The sequence below is a fragment of the Cetorhinus maximus genome, chromosome 20 (assembly GCF_964194155.1).
Source record: "Cetorhinus maximus chromosome 20, sCetMax3.hap1.1, whole genome shotgun sequence".
NCBI classification, from domain to species: domain Eukaryota; kingdom Metazoa; phylum Chordata; class Chondrichthyes; order Lamniformes; family Cetorhinidae; genus Cetorhinus; species Cetorhinus maximus.
In genome coordinates, this window is record NC_135898.1 from 54,115,790 (window position 1) to 54,138,642 (window position 22,853).

The following is a 22,853-nucleotide window of genomic DNA, read 5'->3' on the forward strand; positions in this document are numbered from 1 at the left end:
AAGCCAATTAAAGGCCCTGCCCGTCCAAGCTTAAGGCTGGCGGACAGGCCAGGAGCCCCAGCGGGCTTCTGAAAAAACAAGAAACCTCATCCACTGGTGGGATGAGGTTTCATGTCTGTTTTAAAAATCTTTAATAAACTTTATGTCATATTTATTAACATGTCCCATCTCGTGTGACATTGTCACATGAGGGGGACATGTTAATAATTTTTTTATTTTTCTATTTTTTAAGTTTATAAAACTTTCAGCGCTGTCCCTGAGACAGCACTTAGCCTCACTTTGACAGTTGGGGAATCCCTCCCCTCCACCGTACAGGAAGCGCATAGCACTTCCTGTCGGGTGGCCCGCTAGGCGGGCCTTAATTGGCCCGCCCAAAATGGTTGCGGGGCCCGTTTCATCGGCGGCGATCAGCTGCCCGCCCGCTGCCGAGCTGGTGGGGCACGCCCGCCCATCAAGGGCAAAATTCTGCCCATAGTCTAATTCTGATTTGATGCATTATCTGCTATTTTGGATCTCAATGCCCTCTCTTAAATACTGTCATATGAACATGCAGGAACATGCATGGGAGGGCTTGATCCCACCATGAACATAATTTAAAGCAATCAGTATGGGACTTCCATGTGAGGTGCTTTTGACTTTCTTTGGCTGCTGCAGAGTGAGTGGATGCACAGTGATAAGTGTTATCAGAGGAGTTTGAAAAAGGTTTTGGATTCGCAAGGGAATGGTGTTAGACTTGGACAAGGAGGTCAAAGGGTTGGAAGGCCCATCAGGAGAAAGTCTCTTTTTAGTAACAGGAGCTATGGTTGCTCTACAGCACAACAAGGACATGGAGCAAAGGCAGCAGAGAAGGATAGCTGTGTTAAGAGGAGGAGGAGAAGAAAGAAGAGGAGGAAAAGATAAGGAATTCAAAATCCCATTGACTCCGGTTCCCCTGAAATCTCATCCCCATGTCACCGTTAGTCCACAAGCCATTATATTTTCAACCCATCATAGAAGATAACATCTAAAAGCCATTCATCACAACTTTATTCACAATACTTCCAATGATACATATTTAGCTAAACTCATCACGCTTTTGCAATTCCTTGGTGCTTGCCCTGCAGGTTCCCTTGCCTATCCTAGTGGCTCTACACAGTGCTACCCCAGAGGCTGCAGCATGGTGTTGGAGGGCTGCTGACTTTCCGTGGGAGAGACTGAAGATGACCTTGTGAAAAACACTTGAGCAGCTCTGGACCTTGAAGATCCAGCTTCCGACTTTGCCACCTCAACTTGGACATCAGCATTCTGGGCTGGCTGGCTGACAAGGAAAACCAAGTGCACTTTTGGGACAGAGTTAGTGAGAGCATGAATACTGTCATTTGAGAGAAAGCAGCAGGTTGGTGCTCCATGAGGCCCCTGCCACTCCTCGCCTCCACCCACTTCCCAGCTCCACAACCCTGGTGCAGCTCCTCAGCAATACCAGTGGAGCACAGATTGCTGTGAGACCCTGCATGCACCTTTGAGCACTGGTATCTGCAGCCATGGTGGCTGCAGTCTGAGCCTGAATTCCACAAAGCTGTGCTTGCATAGAAACAAGCACAGATCTCAGTACCTCAACCTGAGCTTCCAATGCAGCATGCAGTGACTTCTACTTGAGCTGCAACGTAAGCTGAGATATTGGCCATCAGATGCTGCATCACGACTGATTCCACCAGTCCTCTCATGGAGTCATCCACCACTCCCACCCTTGAAAGAGTGGGATTGAAGCTCTGCACAAAGCCCTGTATCAAGTTGGAGCCTGACTTCTCCATGTTCCTTTGCAGTAACAAGAGGCTCTATGGTAGGCTTCCCAATGCTTCAAGCATCTTATTGCGCATACCCATCAGTGTTCTTCTGGATGCAGCCCCTTCAAAATTTTTACATGAGTCCCCTGCAGTAAAACCTGTGTGCAGCTTCATCCTATGGGAACTGGAATATAATCTATCCATCCTCCCTGACCTGACTGCAGCCCACTTGTGCCCAGTGACTCATTAATTATGGAATCAACTCTACACTACCTTCTGCATTTTATCTCCCCAGTGTTGCAGGAAACTGCATCGTGGGCAATGGATGTCGTGTACTGGATTAGAAGAGATACAGACGAATTGCTGTTTTACCTAGAAGGAGTTTTTGGAGTCTTGGATGGTGGGAAGGGAGGAGAGGCATTGCATCATCCGTGCTTACCTGGAAAGGTGCTAAAGAAAGGGGTGGATGTGTTGAGAGTGATTGAAAAGAGGACCGGGGTATTGTAGACTGAGAAATCCCTTCAGAATGCTGAAAGAGAAGGGAAAGATATGTTAGGTGGTGGCATCATGTTGGGAATGGTGAAGGATGATCCATGTGGAAGCTGGCGGCACGAAAGATGAGGACAGGAAACTCGCTGCTCACGAGAATAGCGGAAGCAGAGATGACCAATGACTTCAAAAGGGAATTGGATGGGTATTTGAGGGAAATAACTTGCAGGGCTACAGGGATAGGGTGGGGAATGGGACTGAGCTGATTGCTGTGCAGAGAACTAACATGGACTCAAGGGGCTGAATGGCCTCCTTCTGTGCTAATGAGTCTAAAGTATGCACAGTGCTAGTCTCTGAGCTGGAGGTCAAAGGTGTCAGATCAGGGCACTGGTACTTCTTCATCAGGCATTCCCTGTTTTTTTGTCCTTCATTGGTGGCTGCAGTGGCTGGCCAGACAGTAATTCTTGGTTATCAGAAAATAGAGATGCAGGACGCGAAGGTTGGGGTGAATGCAGCAATGGTGGAAAGCGAGAGGTCTATGGTCACAGCATCTGTAGCTTGCACTTCATACCAGATATTAGGATGAGGGTGAAATGGCCTCTGTGACTACCAGCCCAATAATGCGGAGCACTGTATTCTCCACAGGGCACAGGGATACAGGCAAGTCTGTCCCCTGACAGCTCCCTTAGGTTATGGGCCACCTAGTCATACAAAAGAGAGGGAAGAGTGTCCCTGATGGTGTTGCAATGAGTTTGAGTGATGTGCCACCCATAGCTGAATAACCAGACAGATGTGGGAACAGCAAGAGGTGTATGTGAACTGACAGCATTGTTGAGAGTGTGAGGGTAAAGTGGAGCATCTGAATGTTAGGCAGAGACTTGATTGTTGATGGGTGAGTGATGGGGCTGAAGTGCATTACAAAGCATGAGAGGTTCATGGTGCCATTATAGGAGATGTCATTTGAAAATGCATTCATTGACATTGACCACCATGTGAGGCCATTGAACTTTTACCATCACTACAGCCAAGTCCTCAGGCCAGACACCAGGATTTGACCTCCATGACCACCTGCTCCTATTCTCTTCTCAGGGTGGTCCTGAGGACCTCCAAGACCCCCATGGAATCATCACCTCTTTAGCACCACAACTGAAAACCTGGAGCCATCTCCCTAGTCTGTTGCTGCAAAGCCAGCCTTCTTCTTTCCAATAGGGCCTTCTTGACACTGTTGCACCAGCTGGGGTAGCATGAGTTCACCTCCCCTTTCAGAGGCGCAGGCTGCCTTTAAGAAGTACAGGCTAGCTGTAACACATGCTAGCGACACAAGCTACTGGGCCTGTGTTCAGTGTACAGCCTGTCAGCAATGTGTTTCACACTCGATTGCAGGCTACAATGATGTTGGTGAGCAGGCAGCGCAAAGTTTATGTTTTCTGTCCCAACTGGTCCAGTGCAGGGTAATTGCATATTGCAATCCCTACCCCGATAATGGCTCTTGTCGAATTATTCCCCTGCAGAGTCTAAACCAAGAAGTGGAATTAGGAATGTTTATTTAATGCCAAATCATGTAGAGAAAGCAAAATATAAAGAGGGAAGGACAGATGGAATTAAGAAACAGGTAAAACAGACAGAAAGATAAAGTAAAGAAAAGTGATTTTTAGTTTAATTTTTGAAAATCTCCAGCATAATTAAAATGTGAAGGGATGTACCTCAACATAGGTAAAAGTTAATGTTCAGTGCCAGAGAAATTGTTTGGCAGTAATTAAGATTTAGCAAAATCATAATGTCTAGATCTGTTTTAGTGTATTGATTAAGGGATAAATATTGGGAAAACTGCCCAATATTTCTTTGAAATAGAGTCATGTGATTAGTATGTCTTCAAAAGAGGACAGATTTAATATCATGTCAGACAACATCTCCAACCATGTTGTCCTCCCCAAGTCTAGATTGTATATGTAAGTATATCTCTGGAGAGGGTCTTGAACCCCAGTCTTCTAACTCAGAGGAAAGAGCCCTACCACTGCATCACAGCTGACACCGACATCGCAAGTATGCAGGAAAACTTTGTATTGAGTGCCAGGATAAGTATCTTCAGCACACTGTATTTCCAATGAGCACTGGAATTATAAGACACAGCTAAGCTTCAGAGCATAACTGCTTTTACTTACAAAATAGATGACACAATGTTAAATTAACACAGACATTGAAGTTCAAAAATTATGCCTTTAGTAGCCATTATCAGTCAATTCTCCTATAAATCTGAAAGAACTAGACAATTGCAAGGATAAGTGAATGATGGCTGCTGCCTGAGAAATTGGCACACATAGCTGTGATGGTATTGCATTTCTTGTATATTAATAGAATGGAAATCTATCCTGTTACAATCATAGTATACCTTCTGGGCATGTGCAAAGATAGGTATGTGGGTGCAATCAATCATACATAAAATATCAAATAATGTAATAGTGCTATAGAATGCCTCTTCAGTTCCCTGCTGCTGCTGAGTAGACTTTGGGAAGCTGATAGGTGTAAATCAGAAGTGATTTGAAAATGTACTTTGAACATTGCTGTCAGTGATTTCTCAAGGAGTATGAAAGATGCCAGAGGCTTAGAAGGTAGGCATTGTGTTCACCTTCACAAGTGCTGACAATGTATAACTCATATGACGTGCACTCTAAGGCCCTTTTTTTATATCTCACACTACTTATAAAGCATTTGCTTATTAAATTAAAAAGATTGCAAAGCAAATTTTGTTGGACAGTCTTTTGGGAATGAATCTGATAAGGAAAGAAATCGCTACCCATCCACTACTTGTGCTCACCTTAATTTGAGCTCATTCCACCCCAAAATAGAACAGCTTTTTTTTAAACGAACTGCCTTAAATTACATAATAAAAGCAAAAAACTGCGGATGCTGGAAGTGGATCTGGATCTGGATGCTCTGAAGAAGAGTCATACAGGCTCAAAACCCAGCTCTGCTTCTCTCTCCACAGATGCTGCCAGACCTGCTTAGTTTTTCCAGCATTTTATGTTTTTATGCCTTTAACTACACCTAGTTAACCTTCTAATTAGGTGTCACCTTAGGTGACACAAATTGAGGAAGAGTCAGAGAGACAGACAACCGAATGAGAGGTTCTTCATTTATTTTTTAAGTATCTTTTCAGAATTTTGCAAACACATCTGCTTTGCTGATAGTAGTTAGAATACATAGATTTTTATACAGCTGTGTATGAGAGAGAGACATACACAAACACATTTACTTCTCCAGACACCAAAAATAACAAAATTCAACATTTACAGAATATGTTATAAAACCAATGCTGCTAGACTTGGGGTTTCCTACCCAGTGCTTCCAGGCCTATGCCCTACAGCTCCCCTCAGTGCCAGAAGACATCTGATCCGAAGATCCAGGAAGTGGGTGGCTGAAATGATCCCTGTGTTGAACTGATAGGCCAAAGTTACATGTGATATTGGGCTTCAGGCACAAACTATACATGACCAAGCAGCTCGCTGGCAAAGAGGATTTCAAATTTGGATGCTACATTACACTATCCTGCATGTGTGTCCATGGACTGTGGTGGAATGATCAGGGCACGGGGTGAGTGGGGGTTGACAACAGTCTTTGGCACTGCTGTGAAACTGGGCGATGAGCTTCAACTATGTTGATGGCAGCCCAGTTCTGAAAATGGAATTTCAAACAGGCATTAGGCAAAGACCTTGGTTGCATCTTTTCCTCTTTTATCAATATAGTGGGAGACACCCTCCCAGCTCATAACGAGTATTCACATCCACCCTCCATATTGCATGCTTAATCGTCTATGTTCCCCCTGGAAAACTGGCAAGCACCATCAAAATTCTTGGCCCACCAACACAATTGAACCATTCAACACCATTGAATTAAATCTCATATTCCAATCACAGTTTGTGCTAAGCTATAGGTTTATTTTTCAGATCACATGCCCTTCTACATAGTGATGCTGGATCAAAGGATTCTCACTGCCCTGAACTCCAGGGACTACCCCTGCCAGACTCCATTCCTCAGTGCTTTGAAAGGTCAAGACTGCCCCTATTGCTATCCATGCGCAGGACTACCCTCAAGTATAGCTGAGCCTCATTCATCACAACCCCCATCACCACCCCACCCAACACCCACTATGGCAAAATACCAGATGTCGACTTCCAATTGGTGCATCATCTGCCATACCATCTTGCTGTTTATTCACAGCTTTAAACATGGTTAAGGATAAAAATCAAATAAGAAGAAGGTGCTTTCAGTCGATTGTATCTGTACTGGCTTTCTATTAGAAAAATCCAAATCTAATTCAAATGTACCATGCTCCATCCATATCCTTTTAATGGGCGAGCAGGACTTGGTGCAGGATAGGATATGGGCAGCAGGTTTTCAGGTGCTTTGATGTTTATGGAAGACAGGAGGGTGGTGAGGAGAGCATCAGAATAGTTGAAATAAAAGCAGAAAACATTGGGAACACTCAGTAGTTCAAGCAGCATAAGTGGAGGAAGGAATGCAGATTTGACGTTCCACGTCAATGATCCTTTGTGAGAAAACCAAGCTTCTTTGCTAAACACTTTCATTCTCTCTGCGAGTGGTGCCCTGAGCTCCCAGTCACTTATTAATTCTATTTTCAATCCACTTGTGTTTTGATATCTCTGTCCGTGGCCCTGTACCAACATAACTTCTATTTTTTTTGTTGTAAGTGGGTGACTTCTTTAAGTGTGCAAGCCCTTCAAATTTTTTGCATGGTGAGTATGTACAGGAACTTGAAGGGCCCACCCGGGGGGGCACCTGTATGGGAACTTTCCTTCTACATGGTACCAGTGACGTCCAACAGAAGCTTGAGGAACAACACCTCATCTTTCTAATGGTACTTTACAATTCTCTGGCCCTAATGTTTTTGTTAACAGCTTTAGCTGCTAAGAAAGCTCCCACCGTTGTCAATTCTAATTTTTAGTTCAGTTGGGGCATTTTAAAACCATTAATTGGGGGCATCAAGATTTCTGCCACTGATTAGTAATTATTGAAGGTTTTAATTTCCTAGTCCCTAAATTTCTTTGACATTGTCTGACAGTATTACAGTATAAATGCTTAATGCACTCGTAAGAACAGAAGTAGAAGGAGGAGGAGGCCCCTTGGCTCATTGAGCCTACTGCACCATTCTATATGACCATGGCCAATCTTCTTTCTCACATTCCCTTTCCCACACTTTCCTCATATTCCTTTATCGCTTTATTAACCAAAAATCTATCCATCTCTTTCTTGAATATATCTATTCAATGACTGAGCATCCTATGAAATATCTTTGTCTGCTAGTTTAACAGAGGCATTGAAAAGCATGTGGGACAATTGGAAAATCACAGACCAGTTAGCTTAACATCAGAGGTAGGAAAAGTTATGGAATCTTTACTAAAGGATAGAATAGAAGAACATTTAGAAATGAGAAGTATAATAATAGTCAGCATGGATTTCAAAGCGGAAATATTTGCCTGATCAACCTTATTGAATTTTTTGAGCAGGTAATAGAGAGAATAGACAATGGTAATATGACAGATGTAATTTTTCTGGATTCTCAAAAGGCCTTTGATAAGGTGCCCATAATCGACTAATGAATAAGGTCAGAGAATGCGGAGTCAGGGTGGAAGTGGCAGATTAGAATGCTAGCTGGCTTTAAGACAGGAAGCAGTGAGTGAGAGTAATGGGTAGTTATTCAAAGTGGCAGAAGTGGTTTTCCACAAAGACTGGTGCTTGGACCATTGCTGTTCATAATTTTTTAAATTTATTCGTTCATGAGATGTGGGCGTCGCTGGCTAGGTCAGCATTTATTGCCCATCCCTAATTGCCCTTGTTCAGAGGGCATTTAAGAGTCAACCACAGTGCTGTGGGCCTGGAGTCATGTGTCGGCCAGACCAGGAGAGGATGGCAGATTTCCTTACCTAAAGTACATTAGTGAACCAGATGGATTTTTATGACAATCGACAATGGTTTCATGGTCATCATCAGACTTTTAATTCCAGACTTTTTTTAATTGAGTTCAGAATTCACCATCTGCCAGATTCAAACCCGGGTCCCTAGAGCATTCCCTTGGTCTCTGGAGTACCAATCCAGTGACAATACCACTACAGTGACAATACCACTACAGTGACAACACCACTACAGTGACAACACCACTATGCCACCATCTCCCCCATTAACGAGCTGGACTTTGGCATCGAAAATACAATTCCTAAATTTGCATTGACACAAAGTTGGGGGGAATAGTCAATACTGAGGAGAACTGCAACAAATTACAGGAGAACATTGATAAACTAGTAAAATGGGCATATGATTGGCAAATGAAGTTCAACACAGATAAATGTGAGGTGGTACATTTTAGTAGGAAGAATAGGGAGGTCACTTATTTCTTGGAAGTTGCAAGTCTAGATGGGGTGCAAAGGGATCTCAGAATACAAATACAACAATTACTAAAAGTTGTGCCACAGGTTAGGGTAAAAAAGCATAAAAAAGCATAAAAAAGCAAACATAGCACTAGGCTTTGCTTCTAGAGGGATAGAATTAAAAAAAGGGAAGTAATGCTAAACCTGTATCAAACTTTTGTAGACCACACTTACGAGGACTGCATGCAGTTCTGGTAACCATATTATGAAAATGATATGGAGGCATTGGGGAGGGTGCAGAGAAGATTTACAAGCGTGATACCTGAAATGTGTGGGTATACTTATCAGAAAAGCATTGACAGGCTGGGTCTCTTTTCTCTTGAAAAGAGAAGGCTAATGTGTGAACTAAGAGAAGTCCTTAAAATTACGGAATGCTTTGATAGAGTGGATGCAGAGAGAATGTTTCCTAGAGGCCATCGATATAAGATAGTCACCAAGAAATCTAATGGGGAATTCAGAAGAAACTTGCTTTACCCAGAGAGTGGTAGGAATGTAGAAGCTGTTACTACAGGGAGAGGTTGAAGCGAATACTTATTTGTATTTAAGGAGAAGCTAGGCAAGCAATTGACAGAGGTGGCTACAATGATAGATTTAGATTAGAAAAGATGGGAGGAGGCTCAAGTGGAGCTTAAACACTGGCATGGACTTGTTAGGCCAAATAGCCTGTTTCTCTGTCATATATCTTATGCAATTCTCCTGGTGAGTGATGGAAATGCTGTTTGTGCCAACATTGCCAATGTGTTTAAAGTATTACAGTATTATCACTTTGTTTAGATGTTCTATGTTGCCCACAATTTTCTTTTTCTCTTTGTCTAAATATTGTGCATTGCTATTTTTGAACTTCATGAATATATTAATTAGCAGTAATCTTGCATATGTTTTACAGGTTTCTGCTCTAATTTTCTGGGAAAACAACAAGCGTTATGAACATTGATTTAGTAAGTATTGAAGTATATAAAAACATAAATAGTCATTCTACTAGAGAGATGAAGTAGTGCATTGTATTTGAGAATCAGTGCGTAATGCTACATGCTGTTGTTCTGCATATTTGATTACCATGGTACCAAGTTCCTGGTCTTAATCATATTACTGTGAGAGGTAATGATTAGCTGCCATGAATTTGCAATAGGCAAAGTAGGGAGTCAGAGGGAAAGTTCTTCATGCCTTGACATTGTAAATCTCCCACAAGCCAATTCAGTGAATTATTAGCAAAAGCTCTGAAAGATATGCCACCTGCTATCTTGGCCACTGTTAGAGAATCTGGGGCTGAAGAAGGCAAAAAGGTGGATGTTTATCTTGGAACAACTTGGTTAAAAAGAAACTAATCTGCAGAACTGAACAATAGGGAAGAAATAACAATAATGTACTTTGGTCCTATGAAATGGCAAGATAAAGAAAAAAAATGGAAGTGTATTAAATATGATTCAGAATATGTATATTGATTTGGTAAACTCTAACACTGGCTAACTAAATGTTCTGTTATTTGAACATGTTGGTCAAAGCATGTTGAGCTGTTGGTTAATCCATTTTTTGTCATCAACCCACAATCATTATAAGGACAACCGCATGTTTCCTGTGTTGTTCAACAATTCAAAGTTATCAGATAAACCAAGAAGACTTATTCTGTGAACTGCCTCAGGAACATTATCTCTTGTTTCAGACTTCATTATGGGCACTTCAGCCTTATGAAACTGATTAATTGATTTGGAAAATGATGGTATTATTTAACTGAATTATGCTATGTCTATTAATTTAAATTAAAAAATGTTAACAGTAACTAGGAAAGTAATAGATTTTGTAATTATTAGTATTGTGTTCGGGGCCAGTTAGCTGAGCTGGCTAGATGTCTAGCGTGTGGTTCTGAATAATGCCAGCAGTATAGGTTCAAGTTTCATTCTGGCTGAGGTAAACTTGGTATCTACCTCCTTGCCGGTCCCATGTTTAATGTGGAATGATTACCCCTCAAGCTGTATAACCAATCATCCTTCTGTAATAGTGAGAATGCCTATGGTCTCTCATGGATTATGGCTAATTACCTACCTAGTAAAGTGCTCATTTAATGAATACTACTCCTACTGGAGATCAGATTGGACATGATTATGGCCACAGGTGAGCAAGAACCTAGTCCTAGATATTTTTGGAACAACATCTAGAGAGTCCCTACATGTTATGGTAACTTGCTTCTCTGTCTTGAGTAATAGGGATAATTCTGTATCCACAGCATAAGTCAAGCCTAAAAGATTATTTAGAGCATGTCCAGCCTGTAATTTCATTGTTCTTTAGTCAATGTTAATGAATGTTGATTAGATTATGTTGGCTTCTTGTGTAACAGCACAAAGACACTGTAAGTTAAGTTGAAAACATTTGTACTATAAAATATTTACAGCACAGTAACCGGCCAATCAGCCCAACAGGTCCATGTTCATGTTTATGCTCCAGATGAGCATCTTCCCACCTTCTTCATCCAACCCCATCAACATATCCTTCTACCCCTTTCTGCCACATGCTTATCTAGCTTCCCATTAAATGCAAAAAAAGACAGAAAGTGCTGGCAAAACACAGCAGGCCTGGCAGCATCTGTGGAGAAGGAAAAACAGAGTTAACTTTTTGGGTCCAATATGATGCTCCTTCTTGTGTTCCGAAGAAGAGTCATATTGGACTCAAAACATTAACTCTGTTTCTCTCTCCACAGATGCTGCCAGACCAGATGAGTTTTTCTAGCACTTTCTGCTTTTATTTCAGATTTCCAGCATCTGCAGTATTTTTCTTTTATTCCCTTTAAATGCATCTTTGCTATTTGTCTCAGCTAGATATAATTGTGGTGAAAACTTATGAAGCATTTAAGAAATAATTACATGTACAATGGGAACACTTTGGAATTTTCCTGAATGGATGAATTAAGATTCACGGCCTTCCTCATTCATTAATGTGATGTCTGCTTGTATGTAAATTAATAGGACCATCAAATTAAACTTTAAATTTGTCTATAAAACATTGTTCATGTGGCGCAGCTTGCAATACTTGATAATAATCACATGAATAAATAGATGTATGTCACACTACATTAGATGCTATTACAAACATGTGACATAGGTTTTGTCCATTTGATAGGTCATATTTTTCAATTCACCATGAAGAACATTGTGTGTTCATATTGCTTCTGAGAGCCTGAGTCATTCATGGGAATTTGGTCTGGGTCTTTGAAGCAGCCTGCCTGAGCATTTGATGTTCAGCAAATTTTTGTTTTTAGCATAAGCAGCACCAGTTTGTGGTGGTGAAAGACTGAGAGAATTGAAAACATGAAAATTCAGATGAGCAAAAAAAATGTAGAAGCAATACACATTAATGACAACTCCTATGTGCCTGGATAGGAACAGCATTATAGCTTGATCCAAGCTATTGACCATTATTTCACAGATTAACAATTGGTATTCCTTACTTTTGCAGCAGCCATTGCCAGGGAATTTAGTAGTTAGAATTGTTTTCATCAAGCAGTTAGCACGCCACACAGTTTCTGATGCTAGCCCAGGCACCCAATGGTGACTTCTTTAACTTTTGCTTGGTTAGTTCCTTAAGATTCAGAGTCAAGGCAGTGCATCTACAGACAGGAGAGTGAAGTGAGAAGGAAGGCAGATAGATGTTTGGGTGACACCAGGCTACTGTTAGAATCCCTACAAATGCAAGAGGGAAGTGAACACTGGATAAGGATTAAATTTTAGGACTGATAACTTGAAAATGGCGGGTCCCAATGAGTACTGGTTTCCTGAACCAAACAGGCTTCTTCCAGTTCCAACATGTTAAATTAGACGAACTGATGCCAAATACTGTGGCAACAGGAGAGAGGAGGTAGTAATTAGCTGTTTCTTTGGAGTCAAGGTAGCCCCAATGTGACATTCTTGAAAAACAAGAAAGGCCTGCATTTATATCTTGCCTTTCTTGACATTGGAACATTCCTAAGTGATTTACAGCTAATGTAATCATTGCTCTAATGTAGGAAACGCAGGAGCCAACTTGTGCACAGCAAGCTCCCACAAACAGCAATGCGACAATGACCAGATAACCTCTTTTTGTAGGTTTTGATTGAGAGGTAAATATGGGATAGGACATGGAGGATGACTCACCTGTTCCTCTTAGTGCTAAGAGATCTTTTACATCTGCCTGAGAGCAGACTCTCAAGTTGGTTAAATGTCTCATCCAAGAAATGGCATCTCTGACAATATAGCACTCCTTCAGCACTGAAATAAAATGTCAACTTAGATTGTTGTGCTCAAGTCTCTGGTAAGGAAAGTTGGTAGGGTTGGTAATCCAATAATTGAGCCATAAAAGTAATGCAGATGATTGACCAGCAGCCTGAATTACTAATGCAACCAGGAGCTGTATGTCTGTCACTGGGGATAGGATTTAACTCTACTCTACAGGCCAATAACCTGATAGACAGGCGGCCCTGGTCAGACAAGCAGCAGGAAGATCACCAATGCTGTGTGCAATTGTAGTTGGTTAAATTCCTGTGTTTGCTTGGAAATCCCTAAGCTTTGGCTCTATTAACCTGCACCTAAGATCTCTGGACTTTTGTAAGTGGAGTATATTTATTTCTATGTGAATAGAGTATATGTATATCAGAAAAATATAAATTCTACCTGTGCGGATCTCTCAGTAGCTTGGTTTGAAGGCTTTTAAACATGATAATATTGAACCAAAATAAAATGCAGCAAGCATTGTAGTCATTAATCTTCATAATTTCTGTTATGTTTGTGGAATTATTGGTAGCAACTCTCATGCTGTATGCTTTAATGCAGTTTGAAATACTAACTTTTAGCAGCACTGTATGTTTTCACTAGTGTGCCTTTCAATGAGACCACTCTGAGTAAAACCTCTCCTCAATGAGACAAAGACTGCTCTCCCAATATTAACATTGGAGAACAACAGTTGCCCTCTACTCCTCCAAGTTAACACCTGTGCCTACATATGTCCATGTTCTCGACCTACTTCACTTTTGAAGTATCACTTTAAACTGTAACTCTCTTTTCTTATACTTGGACAACCAACAACTGCATTTCTTTTTCCTTAATGTACTTTGTAAAGCCTGGAAAAAGCCAAAACTATTTACTAATTTGTGCATTAGCAGCATTCATTGCCCTTGTGAATATTTATGCAATTGTAAGTTGCAAATATACTTAAGCTAGAATTTACATATTGGCACTGGCTGGTACGAGCTGACCTTACATGTCATGATGTAGGAAAATAACTGGATGCATGCTCCAAGATTGGAGGCAGAAAGGAAACAAATACCTGGAGAGAAACAGAAAGGCGGTACGAGGAAAACAAGGAATTGCAGCAGTAGACAAGTAATTTTCATTTTAATTTTCATCTGTGTGAAATTTTACAGTAAGTTAACTAACATCAACAAATGAAAAGTGGTCTGCGGTTTAGGGATGCTCTTCCACACCAGTTTATTTCACAAAATTATGGCTTTCAGTTTCAAACGCTGTATGTACAAGTACACAGTGTATTTATTACATAATAAGAGCCCATTTGAAAATGTGAATACAACAATCAGCAAAGATATTAATCAGAATTTGCGATCAAGTGGGTGTAGGTCTAGTTACAAAAACGATCATTTTCCTTTACAAATGTTAATTTGTCTTAAACATTAAAGTGGTTGAGTCAAATCTATTGTTAAACAGCATTAATAAATGATGGTGATTAAAATCATTAACAAATCTAGTAACAGAGACAACTCCTTTCAGTTAAATGATTAAAACAGACAAGCCTGCTGTGAGCGTGAAAAAAAACACAAATAGCTGTTACTATTACAGTCAATCACCTGGCAGCTGATTGGTTTACAGCTGGGAGGGGGTGTTTGGCGACGTCAGCGTGATGCTGATTTTCGATTGGCTGGCGTGTTGGCAGGGTCGATGATGAAGAGGATCGGTGAGTGGTGATTGGTTGGGGATGGTTGGCCGGAGACCGGTGGTGTAGTTACGTCGTATTTGTTGTCGTGTCAGGGGCCAGAGTTGCGGCAGAGAGCGGGGAAAAAGCGAAGGCGAAGGGGAGTAGGAGTAGGAGGAGGAGGAGGCTGGAGCTCGATCTGCGGCTAAGGTGCTCTTTTTTTTTTACCTTGAGAAGCCATCCTGGGCCGATCGGACGCTGCTCCATTAATACTGAAGCCAGGAGTTGGGCCCGGAGCTACCGCAGTCACTCGGTGATGATGCACCACTGAGGACGGACAACAGGGCGACTGGGGCCTGGCTGGATGAGGCGCGCACGGCCTGTGAGTTGGTGCTGAGTCCGGTAAGATGTATTCCGTGTTTGTCGGTATTTTCTCTCCTTTTTCCACCCCGCCAGTTTCCTGCTGAATCCGGGGGCCACTAACCAGGCCTGTGATTGTAGCAACCCCTTTCCTCCCACACTCCTGCAGCATGAAACATTCCTGTGATTTTTTTTTTCCATGGGTTTGGTACCTGTCGTGGGTTGAGACCTTTTGTTTTTCTTGAACCACCTCCTCTTGGGGAACCTTCCCCACATCTGTCATCGTTAAACATGCCAGATGCTGCAAACGCGATCCTTTAACCACTGCAACCGGGAATATAAAATAATTATTATTTCATCACATAATCTGGTTTTTACTACGTGTTTACCAGCCGAAAAGTTGCAATAGCTGTTGCAGCAAAAATATTTCGCACTTGACGATGCAAACGGCAGTATCATAGATACTATATGGGTGGGTTTGTATTCCTGTGATTTTGCGTGAATGTAGAATTCGGAATGGTTAAATAAAGGAAAGTGGAATAGCCCAAGGCTCTGTTCCAATCAATAATGTGTAAGAAATGCTTTTGTTATCAGTACTATGCGCTTTACTGTAAATTAATGTTGTTTGGTTATAAGGATACAAATCTTTATCAGTGTTCAGTTTCTTCACAGCAATGTATCAAAGTTCATGTCTCTTTATGTTCAGGAAATCTAGAGAGAAAATGGCAGGAACTCTGACACAAATCTCTTAGGACTAGATAAAGACAAATTGTTTTTCTTCAAAAAAAACCCAGGAAACTACAGATCATAGGGTTTGACATGCATTGTCAGTAAATTCATGGAAACCCTTATTGAAGGTGAGATCATGGAGCATCCCATAGAAATAAATAACCAGTATGAAGGGAGAACTTGTCAACCTAACTTTTTTTGTTGGTGTTGCAAAGGAACTTGATATTCTACAGGGGAATGTGAATATGACAGTGGATGCGGTGTGCTTGGATTTCATTCAGGCCCTTGACACGATTCCCCTGGAAAAGCTGGTACTGAAAATAAAGTTGAAAGATTTTCCATGAGATATTTAAATTGTTGACCAATAACAGCTGGATGATCAGCCTGGGAGAATGTTATCTGTCCCACGGATTGAGTACTGTTTTGAGTACTTTTTTTTTTGTTTTAATAGCTTCATAAGTCACCTGAAGCTAGGAATCAAAGCACAGTGGCTGAATTTGCAGATGATGTGAGGCTAATGAAGGTGGTAAGTTCCAGAGCTGAGCAGGATAAGCTACAGAAGAATACAAATATACCTGGGAATGAGACAGACAGGCAATTCTGATGGATAATAACTTTACAGGAATGTCTGGTGACAAAGAGCAAATCCGATGTCTGGATATATTAAGGCCCATATCGAGCCAAAATAATGAGATAAATCTGCTGCTTTATAAATCATTGATGCGATCAAGCTTAGAATGCTGTGTGCAGTATTGGATCGACAGTACAAAAGATTTTGAATCCATTGAGAGGGGTTGGAAGAGAGCAACCAGAAAAGAGGGATTGTATTGTGAGCACACAGCAGGTCATTAAGGTCTGGAATGCACTGCCTGAGAGTGTGGTGGAGGCAGGTTCAATCGAGGCAGGTTCAATCGAGGCATTCAAAATAGACTTGGACTGTTATCGGAAAAGAAAGATTGTGCAGAGTTATGGGGAGAAGGTGGGGGAATGGCACTAGGTGTATTGCTCTTTTGGAGAGCCAGTGCAGATGTGATGGGCTGAAAGGCCACTTTCTGCACTGTAACAATTCTGTAATTCTGTGAAGAGCAAACTTAGGAGAGTAAAGGATTCCTTTACTTCTCCACCATCCCCATCTGCAACCTCAACATACTATAAGCATTTTGAGTAGACTTAATCAAATGTAGTAAATGTTATTTCAATTAACTCAAATCCTTTTCATGAAACTGATGGTTAAAACATAGAGAATGTGTTGATCCAGTTTTTTAAAACAGATCCCTGGGCCATGGCAGAGTCTGTGATGAGGTTAGAGAATCTGTGAGATCTTCAGGTGTCTGATTTATGTTGCTGTTGCCAAATTCTTATATAAAAGCTTGATATAATCTTAGCATTCTTTTCCTTCTGAGTACAGTAGCTGATGTTTTCTTTTGGAAATAAGGCTGGGGATCAGTATTTACAGGGGCAGTTTTGGGTGTGGGGATTCTCCAAGCCTAAGTTTGAAAGTGACTGGTCCAGGCCAGGTGGGCAGCTGGAATTTCATTTACTGATGATGTGAGTTGTTAATGGTATCCTGGTACTTTTTGGGTTTGAAGATGTGAGCTTTGTTTTTTGGCTGTCTTCACGTTCCAGATTTTTTTTATATTGCAGTGGAAATATTGATTGTCATGCAAATCAACATCACTGAAAACAAATTCTGGTTATTTTCACCTTGCTGTTTGTGGGAAGTTACCGTGAGGAAAATTGACTGCCATGTTTCCTACATTATAATAGCGACTGCACGTCAAATGTTTTTGATTGGCTGCAAAGAGCTCTGATTGTGAAAGGTGCTAAAATTGTAAGTCTTTTTCTTTTGCTGACTTCAGTGGTACTTCTGTAATGTAGAAGAGGTAGTACTAGAGATGTTCGGTATGTTGAGCGCATTGCAAGGTAATCTTGAGAGGCAACAGTGAAATCAGCTAATGACATTAGCTTTCACTGGCCATGATATGTAGCCTGAATAGGTAAGCAGATTTTTTTAATATGGGACTGGCCTGTGTAGATTTTTTTTCCCAGTTAGCTGCCAGGTCTATGACTAGAAAATGAAGCTTGCAATCACAGCTCTTAAACAACTGTACTTGTATATTCAACTCTTTGTGCTTTTCTGTAATCTATCCATAATTTCAGTGGGACGGATTGTGGAGCATTGAAAGCACAGCACATTGTGTTAGTGATTCTGGAACATAAGAGTGGACCATAAATAAATGGCTGTTCTAGAGACTTAGCTAAATATCCTAAAGCTAAGTTTTAATGTGCTTTTAAGTTTTTAAAGAAATAAGTAATTGTATAAATCACTTTCCATGAGGATGTCCCAAAGTGCTTTACAGTTGATTAAGTACTGTTGAAGTGTGGTCATGTTTGAAGTGCAGCAGCAAATTTATTTACAGGCAAGCCCCTAAAACAAAATTTAATATAAATAACCAATTAAGCTATTTTGATGATGTTGGTTGAGATAAATATTGGTCAGGATGCCAGCAAAACTTAAATAACAGCACAATACTGTGGATGCTGGAGATCTGAAATAAAAACATAGAATGCTGGAAAAACTCATCAGGTCTGGCAGCAGCTGTGGAGAGAAACAGAGCTAACGTTTTGAGTTCAATATGACTCTTCGGAACTGGAGAAGAGCCATGTTGGACTTGAAACATTAACTCTGTTTCTCTCCCAACAAATGCTGCCAGACCTACTGAATTTTTCCAGCACTTGGTTTTAATGCCAGCAAAATTTCCCTGCTGGTCTTCATAAAGTACCATGACAGCTTTTATGTCTGTGTTATGAGAAAGCAGGTGGGTTCTTGGTTTAATGTCTCATCTGAAGATTGCACCTCCAACAGTGCAGCATTTTCTCAATACTGCACTGAAGTGTCAGATTAGATTATGTGCTGAAATTTCTGCAGTGGGAATTGGACTCATCACATCTAACTCAGGTGATGGAGCTATCGGAGTCTAGGCTAACACGAGAGTTTGGGCTCATTTTTAAATAATAACAGGTTGCTGGCTCCCTTTATTTGGGGCCGCTACATTTTTAACACCTGAGGCTCTGGCTTTGAACTATGATTTGGTGCTGAGACTCCCATTGTGAAAGATCATGCTTTTGAACCTTAAAAGCACCAAAGGTGTTGGCCTTTATCATGTAGTCAGTCATGTAATCTATATTTTTTTTTAAGAAAGTAGTCACAAAATGTAATCGCCAGATGAATGATGAAGATCGAGGGCACTGTAAAGCTATAACTGACTCAGGGCAAGTCTGTGTACGTCGGTTGGTGAAACAATAGAAGGCATGTAATGTTATTCTGCACTCTCTTCTGTTTCTAATCTCAGAACAAATAGTTGTCTTTTTTTAAAATTAAACTTGTTTTGTAGTTCTGGCGATGCTCTTGTGTTATTTGGAGGCTGCTTTTGTGGTTCACCTGAAAGAATCTGATATTGTGTTACACCCTGCATAATTTTGCATAATCACTGGTTAGCATTGGAAAGAAGGTGACAAGAGAAATTAAGATACTGCAAATTAAATTTTCAGAATCGGTAAAGAAAGTGGAAAGTGAGTAGGATGTGTTCTTATGTGCCCATTATTAGCGTGTGCCAAATCTGAGGCACCTTAACCTGAATATTCACTACTACAGTGACATTAACCATGTAAATTACATCTTAAATTCTGCACCAGAAATTGTGGTGACCTTTGTACTTTTTAACATCAAAGTGAGCGGGCTGCATAACTGACTTTTCTGCTTTACATTATTGTTTATTGCAGAACAGCAGAGTATTGCACACCATAGAGCATTGTTCACTAGTTTCTGACTATCAGTGAAGTATTAATGATTTTAAAAAATGGGATAATTATTAGAGCAACAAATGAGTTTGACAGTTGCACTGTATGCCATTTGGAGTAAATGGCGGTATGCTTTGTGGCAATTCTATAATGACATTTAATGCAGAGAAATGTGAAGTGGTATATTTTGGTAGAGCAAGGGAAGGCAATTTAAAATAAAGGGCACAATTCTAAAGGGATGCAGGAGCAGAGCTCTATGTGCAAAAATTGTTGAAGGTGGAAGGGCAAGTTGAGAAAGTAGTTAAACACGTATATGGGAACCTGGAACTTTATAAACAGGCATCAAGTATAAAAGCAAGGAAGTTATGATGAACCTACATAAATCACTTGTTCAGCCTCAACTGGAGAATTGTGTCCAGTTCTGGGTACCACACTTTAGGAAGAATGTGAGGGTATTAGAGAGGGCTCAGAAAAGATTTGCAAGAGTGGTTTGAGGCATGAGGGACTTCAGTTACATGGATAGACTGGAGACGCTGGGGTCATTCTCCTTAAAGAAAAGGTTGAGGAGATTTGATATAAGTGCTCAAAATCACAACGAGTATAGACCGAGTAGAGAGAGAGAAACTGTTCCCATTGGCAGAAGGGTCGCGAACCAGAGGACACCAATTTTAAGGTGATTGGCAAAACAACCAATGGTGACGCGAGGAAAATTTTTTAATGCAGCAAGTGGTAAGGATACGGAGTGCACCACCTGAGAGTGCAGTGAAGGCAGATTCAATTATGGTTTTCAATAAAGCATTAAAAAGACATGTGAAGAGGGAGAACTTGCTGGGCTATGGGGAAAGGGTGGGGGGGGTCACCCTTGCAGATAACTGGCACAGATACAACAGACTAAATTGCTTCCTTCTGCATTGTAACCATTCTGCTTTCTGTCTAATTGCCACCATTCTATGCTTTCTGTCTAATTGTTATTGCTTAGAATCAATGTCCTGTTGTATGTGACCCATTCAGGCAGTTTAAAACAGGGATTCTCGGCCTGTATCCACAATACACTGGGGATTGTGGCAAGGTTTTAAAGGGTTCCATCAAATCACATTGCCACAGAAGGAAGAAGATTGCTGTCAATTAAAATAAACCAAAAGAGTGATTTTCCCAGTGAGAGTCTCTTTCAACTGAAGCAGTTTCCATAAAACCCACCTTCCAGTGGTGGTGTTTGGCTTGCTCGGGCCCAATGAGCTCCTGGGGAAGTGAATTGGATGGGTCATCTGTCACTCGGGTACTGAGACAGGTTTCCATTGAAAAGCGCTTGGGGAAGCGGATTGGTAGAAGTGCCTATTGCTGAATGATGGAAACAGATTTCCGTTAAGGTCCGCCGGGAGAACTGCCAGATAGTCATTGAGAAACTGCAACATGTAATCAGAGATCCCTGGGAACAAGAGCTGATGATTCTAAAAATCAGTGGAGGAAAATCTTCAAGAAATTGAAGAAACCTTAGATTCCATTGAGAAAGTTTGAAAGTTGTAGAAATAGATAGAGCAAAAATACAGGCTGACATTGAATCCTTGGAATTCCTGCTACCTCAACAATAACGTGGATTTGTAGAGTGCCCTTCACATAGTAAAATGTCCAAAAATGCTTGATATGAGCATTGTCAAACAAAACTTGACACTGAGACACAAGATACTACAGGTAACCAAAAGACAGATACATGGATGCCAGTGATAGTGCAAGGAAATCTGGGATATGCAAGAGGCCAGAATTGGAGGAATGCAGAGATCATGGAAGATTATAGGGGCTGGAGGAGGTAGTAGATACAGGGAGAGGTGAGACCACACAGCAATTTGAAAACCAGCCCCCGCATCAATTTTTGCTTTAAGTATGTAAAATGAAAACAAGTATTTTAAATTATAGAACTAATTTTAATACAAAAAAGAATACCTGCATTATGGGAGTCTTTGGAATTTTAATAACATGGGGGAGGGGCGCAGAAGCAAAAAATTTGAGAACCTTGATGTAAGAGACTTACAACAGTGCAAAATGATCAATATATTCTAAGCATTAATTACAATAAGTGGTGTGCCATTTTGTAATTTGCTTTTACTAGTTGAAATTCTGTCTCTAACATATAACCTGTTTATAAATTAAATTGTGATTTAGTTTTAACAGTTTGCAGGTAATTAACTGACCCCTGATCCCTAAAGTTTCAGAATTAGGATCAGAGCATGTTGTACGTCTTCTGTGGAAGAAATATGTTTAATGAATTGGAAAGGTTTTCAGGATCCTGTGATTTTTAAGTCAGTCCTTATGTGCGTTCGTTACAAGGATTTACAATACAACATGATTGTGTTAGACTGAAAATTTGAATTTTTTAGTCTGTGGATTTTGAAGCATATTTACAATCAGAAATAGCTATACAGTTTTATTTCCAAATTTGCTTGTTTAAAATTCTTAAGTGACACTGAACGGATAGTGGAAAATTGATTTAATTCTTGTTTCATTTGCCATTTTATCAGCAGTTTTAGTATTGCTACTCCTCGAGCTCAGTCATTGTTTACTTTGTATAGTACTGTTCCAAGGAACCATTAGAACATATTCATTCCGTTGAGTGAACATATTTCGTTTATATTTGAAAAGTAGCTTTTATGATAGCCATTCAGTGAAATGAATAGAAATCTACTCTTGCTTGAAGAACACTGGGTTATTTTGTATAAAAATATATTGCTCTATACTGAGAAGTCACTGGGATAGATAAGTGCTTTTATGTTGCTCTGGTTTGAGTGATGCAATGTTGGCCTTGAAGCACCCCTCTCCCCAATTTGCTTTCACCTTCCACCTGACTCCATTTTTCAGCAGAAGCTACGAACCACTGTGAACCCAGTGGCACAACACCTGCAAGAATAAAGTAAATCTGCTGTTTCTTTTCAAGTACGGCTGACTACAGATGACTGTTAATCAGCAGTGGTGGCTTCTCGTATTGCGGGGGGGGCGGTGGGAAACACATACATCCTGAAGTCTGGTGCTCAGATTTGGACACACTACTTTAGTTGCAGTCAAATCAGTGTTTTATAAAGGTTTACCATAACTTCCTTGCTTTTGTACTCTGTTCCGCTGTTTAAAAAGCCTAGGATCCTGTGTGCCTTAATCACATCCTCACCCAGCCCTGCCACCTTCAATGATTTGTGCACATATACTCCCGGGTCCCTCTGCTCAGGCACGCCTTTAGAATTGTATCCTTTTATTTTATATTGACCCTCCTCGTTCCTCCTACCAAAACATATCACTTCACACTTTGTTGCATGAAATTTTATCACACTTGTTTAGTGACAAACTTGCATCTTTTTATCCCTTCATGTGATGTGGGTGTCACTGGCAAGGTCAG

General features: G+C 40.7%; 1 protein-coding gene across 7 annotated transcripts in view; it reads left to right on the forward strand.

The window, feature by feature from the left end:
* The first annotated feature begins 14,643 nt into the window (after nt 1–14,643).
* The window catches only part of ccdc186 (coiled-coil domain-containing protein 186), a 119,574-nt gene continuing 111,364 nt past the window's right edge, over nt 14,644–22,853 (forward strand). For all 7 annotated transcript variants that reach the window (XR_013579733.1, XR_013579732.1, XM_078564678.1 and 4 more), the window contains exon 1: nt 14,644–14,986. The gene's annotated coding sequence lies outside the window, so the exon portion shown is untranslated. The remainder of the gene's footprint in view (nt 14,987–22,853) is intronic.